General features: G+C 38.0%; 1 protein-coding gene across 4 annotated transcripts in view; it reads left to right on the top strand.

Moving 5' to 3' along the window:
- Window positions 1-7500, top strand: part of bcl9 (BCL9 transcription coactivator) — a 93949-nt gene that overhangs the window by 69351 nt on the left and 17098 nt on the right. For all 4 annotated transcript variants that reach the window (XM_027156611.2, XM_027156613.2, XM_027156614.2 and 1 more), the window contains exon 3: window positions 852-924. The gene's annotated coding sequence lies outside the window, so the exon portion shown is untranslated. The remainder of the gene's footprint in view (window positions 1-851; window positions 925-7500) is intronic.

The raw sequence follows: 7500 nt of genomic DNA, 5'->3' as shown, positions 1-7500 counted from the left end.
AGGTTTTTTTTTTCTTTTCTTTTTCCTTCCCCAAGTTTCAATGTAAAAACAAAAAGTATTTTTGTGATGTTGATTATGTAGGTATAACTTTATACAAATCAGCATATCGTGATGTCACTGACTGGGTCTTCAACCCGTGCCTTCGTGCGCATTATTGCAAACCTTATTTTGACGCTGGACAGTTTTTCCAGAACTTCACGCCAAGTTAAAGCGGTGTCGAGCTGTTTTAATGAATTTTTAGATGTATTATGGTGCCCGAACCCGTATGTCTTTGAACGGTGACCGCAAACATTTTGTTTACTGCAGTCGCAGCCATCATTACCAAGCGTGAACCGTTGACTCTGACAGTGAACGTGAGAATGAGACGAAGCGAACGCACCGGCCATAGTATGACATCCGGTAACCAATAGTGTAAACATAGATGACGTCACAGGTTTTTATTTAAAAGAAGGAACGTAGCCTTCGTTTGTATGTAGGTCTAGGCAATTTATATATTTACAATACTTACTAAAATATAATTAATATTATTTTATTGCTTTTGTATTAGTTGTTTGAAGAGTAAAAAAAAATTGGTCTGTGTTAACGCAAATTTACAACCGGCAAGTCGGTCGGACTTAAAGAACAAAAAATAAATAAATTTGAGTCGGTCCTAAATTGACAGGGTTGGTCGGGTTACGGCAAACAAGAAAATTAACTATGGCCTCACTAAAAGCACCGCAAATATTTTATTATAAACCTGTTTCTGATTTATTAAAAGATGCAATTAAATATATATGTTTTTACCTAATCGTAATCTCTCTTTCTTTGTCTGTCTGTCTGTCTGTCTGTCTCTACTTTTCCCTCTCTCTCAGATTATAGAGTGGTGTCCCGTTGCAGTGCAGAGACAGCCATGGCCACGGCTATATCGTGACACACAGAGACATGGTGAGTACTGCTGCTGCTGACATCTCCAGAGCCATGTCAAACAAAGGTCCCTCTGCAGGGGGCTCACTGTGAGAGACGGAGCCATGTGTGAGAGAGTGGGATGGGGGTTGGAGGGAGCTGTGGAAAGGAGGGAGCGCAAGACGGAGGACGAAGTGCCTCACCGTTTAAGCCACATCCCCAGTTCTCGAGCTCCCTCTGTAAATCCATATTTTCAGTCTGTTCCAGCTCACACTAGTCTGGTTGTTAATTCTGTAGTTAGCCCCTTGACTGACCCCCGATGTGACGTCAGCAATTCCAGAAAGATGCTTTTGATTTTGGACATCTGTTGTGGAGACTATAGCTATGGAGGGAGTAATATTTGGATGGCAGAGGATAGAGAGCGAGGGAAAATGACCCACGGGCTGGGTTGGGTTGGGTTGGAGTTACCCCTGTTTAAGGCCTCCAAATACTTAAGAATCCAGAAAACTGCATACAGGGGAAAGAAAAAGAAGCACAGAAAATAAATGACTTGAGGAAAATCGTCAAACTCTTGGCATCGATGGCTGAGCTAGGACTCATGCCTCTTTCCTTCACTTCTTTCCTAGCTTTGTTTGAGTATCAGTAATACAATAAAATCAAAAAGAATATCAACTGGTTTCGTCTTGTACGGTGTCTGAAGCGCTCTTTATTTTAAATCGTGTTTTTGTATACTTCAGTCTCTCTTTAGTCCCGTTTAGATATGGACCGATTTACGACGGACAAGCTGTATTAATAAACTGTGAGGTGATCTGTTTCTATCAACAACAACAACAAAAAAACAAACTCGAGCGTTTTATTCCACTTAAATTTGCATCAGGAAAATGATTATCCCCGTCCCCCAATGATACCCACCCATCTTCACAATATTCTGGCTATCTACAGAAGCCTGTGAAGTGTGTATTAAATGTAGTGTGTATTGCGGTAGGTAATTACTGTGTTACTAATTACTAAATTATGTTTTTACAGTATTAAAATACGATATATATATATATATAAAAGTAGCAATTAAATTGATTGTTTAAATCAGTTCTCAGAAATTGCAGAGAGATTTTGAGCGTATTAAAATGAATAAAAAAAAAACAAAACAAAAGTTGCCAAGAGTGAGACGTTGGAATGGTAAATTATCATTCATTTATCTGTGTGTGTGTGTGTGTGTAATTAACAGTAGAAGTCTTTAAATATAACTGCTTGTCCATCTACAAGTTAGAAATCTTTTATTCGATAATTATCTTCTCAATCTCGTCTAGTCTATAAATGCACCGATCGATGGCTTACCTTGTTGATCTGTGTACTGGTGGTTGACTCGTACAGTGTGAAAAAGTTAAGCATCGTAATTGTATAAATTCAGGCCACATAAACTAAACTATCCTAAAACAATAGTTTTTTTTTGGTGCACATGTACAGTACTACCAGCAAAGCAGAATGTTATTGTTTGTTTGTTAATTCGTAGTCAGTCCAGCAGTGTTCTAGTGCTTTACTTTAGCCTTTGGCTGTTTTTGTGGACTGCACTCAAGGAATCTCTTTGCTTGTATTGGGTTTAGTTGACCCACAAAGCCAAGCTGGTCAGATCGTGTTGGTTGTACGGGACTGAATCCCGCCTTTAGCTCTGTAAAGCCAAAATTATACTCTTCAACATGACTTCAAGGTGTTGTGTCAGGATGCATGAACCTGTGGGAGTCTTTAGTGTGCTGGAATGGATTTCTTTTTAACTGCCTTATGCTCTCGTTCTCTCTCTCTCTCTCTCTCTCTCTCTCTCTCTCTCTCTCTCTCTCTCTCTCTCTCTCTCTCTCCTTGTTGATTCCTTGTTGATTCCTTTTGAAATTGCAGTTGCATTCTCATGATTCCTGTCTGTTAACAGTAAGGGGGTGAAGCAGACACAATTTAATTTTGCTAGCACCAGAAAATGAGCGGTTATGTGCACTAAAGCTCTTTATCTCTATTGGGCAGAGAAAACACACACACACACACACACACACACACACACACACACACACACACTACCATGTGTGTTCTAGACCGCTAAACTTCATGTCTTTCTATTAGAAGGATATTCCACAGTTCTCCTGCAAACCTGCCTTAACTCCAAGTGTGAGAGAGATAATACAATATTATGGTATGTATCATGGCATACAGGTTTATTTAAAGGCTTTAAAAATGATATTAAAAGTGCGAATAAAAAGGTCGATTAGCTATTGTGTAGCAGAGTTTATTTTGATCGATCATAATATTCATAATATATCCGATTATCGGTCATCCGTTCTGTATCGGGTTTTTACCAAAGCAACACTGACTTTTCAAATCCTTTGTTTTTGTTTTTGCTAAGAACAATACAGATACAGTGTGGAGTAGCGAGATCAGATATATAGACCACGGTTTGACAATTTTTTTTAGTCTAAATATAAGATCGACTCCTGAACTCCACCCACACAACTTTTGCTGAAATGGTGATCCAATCTCAAACAGCATTCATGTGTCCATCATAAGTTAGTGTAGCACCTTGACTGACCAGTCAGACTGTCTAAATGTATTACAGTGATAGTTAGTTCTAGAAATCAAGAGCAGAGTGAGTTAGGCCATCCTTAAAAATATTTTGGTTTGCAGTAACAGTAAAAAAAAAAAAGGTTGACGGGTCTATATATTTTTTTCAAGTTTCAATGTAAAAACAAAAAGTATTTTTGTGATGTTGATTATGTCGGTATGACTTTAAACAAATTAGCATATTGTGATGTCACTGACTGGGTCTTCAACCCGTGCCTTCGGGCGCATCATTGCAAACCTTATTTTGATGCTGGACAGTTTTTCCCAGAACTTCGCGCCAAGTTAAAGCGGTGTCGAGCAGTTTTAATGGATTTTTAGATGTATTACGGTGCCCGAACCCGTATGTCTTTCAACAGTGACCGCGAACATTTTGTTTACTGCAGCCGCAGCCATCATTACCAAGCGCGAACGGTTGACACTGACGGTGAACGAGAGTATGAGACGAAGCGAACGCACAGGCAATAGTGTGACATCCGGTAACCAATAGTGTAAACATAGATGACGTCACGGGTTTTTATTTAAAAGAAAGAAAGTAGCCTTCGTTTGTATGTAGGTCTAGGCAATTTATATATTTACAATACTTACTAAAATATTTTTTTATTGCTTTTTTTTATTAGTTGTTTGAAGAGGAAAAAAAATTGGTCGGTGTCGATTGATCTACTGTTAGTGTTTGACAATAAAAAACCTAATTTGAATCTTAATCCTGCATAACAAGGATATTGCTCTTCCATGTTAGTAGCATATTACCTAATTAGCAAACCTTCACTATTTAGCTAGTTAGCTAGTAGGTGTTAAGGAGCAGCTAACGTCAGCTAGAAGCTAGTATTTTAGCAAAATGCTTACATTAGCAAGTAAACCAGTATCTAATGAAACCGCGACCATATAGCTAGTCATTTAGTAGTGTTTAGCTTCAGGACAGCTAACATTAGCTAAGTAGCTTGGTGCTTGTGTCTCAGAGAGCTGAGAACATTAGCTATATGTAGCTAGGTTGTTGAATAACAAGTAATTTTAAATGTTTAAGCATTGAGCAACATTTAATACTATAAGTACTGAGTCATGGGAGCTGCTAAACAGATTTTAGTTCCTTTATTTGTTTTTTTTTCCTTGTCGGAGACTATTCCGTCGTCTCTAAGGTTCGGCTACACGACGTTAGATGTGTCCGAGGTGTCACCAGAAGCAAATTGTTTGTCCTTTGTCTTTGTGACCTTTTCTTATTGTGGTATTTGGATTTAAGTTGGTGTAAAGGGTAAACAGGTGAGGTTTTCTGTTTGCAGGCTTATTTATATACAGCATTATTTTCGTGTGTATCACAGCGATGTAAATCGTATTTTAATGTTTTAATTACATTTATGCAGCCCAATTAAATATTAGTGATTCTGAAAAAACTTACTATATGCCCATATTAAACGTCCGCATCTTAAGTGCGTAAACCTCTTACAACCGTTTAAAATATATTAGATATTATAATAGTATTTGTAATTACTTTACATTGTGACTACATTATTAAAAATATATTTCACAGAACTCTCGCTCAGGGAGAGCCGAAAGATTTCATTTCTCTTTGAAATTTGTCCAAAATAAGGCTTCTTGGGATACAGATGGCTGTTTATTGCTTTTTAAATGGCCAGACTTTATTTATTTAGAGTGCAAACACAACCAGAAAATGGTGTCTGACTGACTGGGCAGCATGCAGCTAAATTTAAGCATGTGCGTAGTTATAATATAATATTCATGAGGTACGTGATGAATATCACAATATATTGTGTTATGACTTCTTATCAACACAGGTCTGTTTAAATAATTTTACAAACATGGACCAAAGAAAGCACTTAGATGTTTGGCTGATATGTGACTCTGACTATTTGGGATTGATTAGCGGTACACAAATAAGAGATTACACCTTTGCTACAATGTTGGCTATCAGCTAAAAGTATTAAAAACGCATTTTTAATAGTTTAAGTATTTATTTATTGCTATGGTTTGCAGATTCAGTAGATCACATGCACAGATTCTATGGCGTGAATATTACACGCAGATTAATTATACATGGAGTAATTCATGACTAAACATGTGTGTGTGTGTGAGAGAGAGATTGTATTAAGGGTTATTTTATATTTACGTCTGTCAGTCTTTGGCGCTTGAATTCTCGCTCTCTCTGCCTCGTGTTCGTTCTCGCCGCCGTTCTCTCGAATTATTTTAATTCATGGATTTTAGTTTACACCGAACCTTCAGTTCCTGTATTGTCCACTTTTTGCCAATATTATTTTCAACCCTTCATAACTCGTTTCATCTGCTTTAATGCTGTTTGCACTGATCAGCTGTCAGCTTTTCTATTTGTCCTGGCCAAGATGTAGATGAAGCCAGTCATACATCAGCGTTAAAAGATCTCTCATCGGGATTTGTGGAAATTACGTCTCTTCCTAGACCCAAAAAACAATTTGGAAAGCCTAAGCTTTTATTGCGTGTCTGAAATAAGAAACTTGCATGATTTGTTATTTTCCGCTGCCTGTTTCTGTGGGGACTGACTTTTTCAAGTTGATGCAGTTTTTAGGTGAAAGAAAAAATGTGGTCTTTTTTGTTTTGCTGCGGTCATCGGTACTCTACACCCACCGCCGTCTGATCGGCTTGTTAACTCGGTTTTTCCTTAAGTTTTCTCTCTCACTGTTGCTATGGCAACAACCAGCAACGCAAACTGAGACTCCATTTAGCATTTTTTTTTTCTTTTTCATTTACAACCATGGATGATTATTTTTTTAATCACTTGAGAGAATTATCTACCACAAAAATGTTCAATGTTGCTGATATTTATCGTTAAGATTATTACTTTTTAATAATTTATTTATGTACAGTACAGACCAAAAGTTTGGACACACCTTCTCATTCAGAGAGTTTTCTTTATTTTCATGACTATGAAAATTGTAGATTCACACTGACGGCATCAAAACTATGAATTAACACGTGTGGAGTTATATACGTACATAACAAAAAAGTGTGAAACAACTGAAAATGTCATATTCTAGGTTCTTCAAAGTAGCCACCTTTTGCTGTGATTACTGCTTTGCACACTCTTGGCATTCTCTTGATGAGCTTCAAGAGGTCGTCACCTGAAATGGTCTTCCAACAGTCTTGAAGGAGTTCCCAGAGATGCTTAGCACTTGTTGGCCCTTTTGCCTTCACTCTGAGGTCCAGCTCACCCCAAACCATCTCGATTGGGTTCAGGTCCGGTGACTGTGGAGGCCAGGTCATCTGGTGCAGCACCCCATCACTCTCCTTCATGGTCAAATAGCCCTTACACAGCCTGGAGGTGTGTTTGGGGTCATTGTCCTGTTGAAAAGGTGGTGTGTCCAAAATTTTGGTCTGTACTGTATAACCTGGAATCAAGTTCACTTTTAGGGCTTGACTAGACCTTTGACATAAATACTCAAAGGATTACCGTATGCTGTAACGGACAAGTGTTTATTTGAGAAGTTTATTAAACCCAATAATTGTTGGAAGCTTGTTTTCTTTTCTCAAAAAGAAGCAAAATCTGGTAGCTTTAATATTCGTGTAGCATTGAATCAGGACGATACCCTATTTACAAACGGGTCTTCGTTTCTCATGCAACAGGAAAAACACATCCAGGCGAAACAGAAAGCTACAACACGGCATCGTCTTTCAGCAGGAAGGAGACGTGGGAACCTGTCAGACAAACACCCAGATGTCACTGCAGCATATGTGTTGAAAATGGGGCTTTCCCAAAACATATGTACACTCAAAACAACTGTTGTAGTGTGTGTGTGTGTGAGAGAGAGAGATGGACCGCTTCGTTGGAAAGTCTTTAACAGGAGTGCTAGTCATAGGCAGTAGGAGGTGTTGTTTCTGGATGGGTAAAAACATGGGGTTATTATTTTTTTAAGGTAGAACAGTCATTATCATGTGGATCTTGTATGATTTGTAAACTTTAAACATTAACAAGGACAGAAGTCTGATAGTGTTCTTTGGATTACTTTGCCATTGATTTAACACTTGAGCTTATTCAAA

Source organism: Tachysurus fulvidraco, chromosome 18 (assembly GCF_022655615.1).
Source record: "Tachysurus fulvidraco isolate hzauxx_2018 chromosome 18, HZAU_PFXX_2.0, whole genome shotgun sequence".
Lineage (NCBI taxonomy): Eukaryota > Metazoa > Chordata > Actinopteri > Siluriformes > Bagridae > Tachysurus > Tachysurus fulvidraco.
The sequence above is the reverse complement of the archived record's forward strand: the minus strand, read 5'-3'. Positions and strand labels throughout refer to the sequence as shown.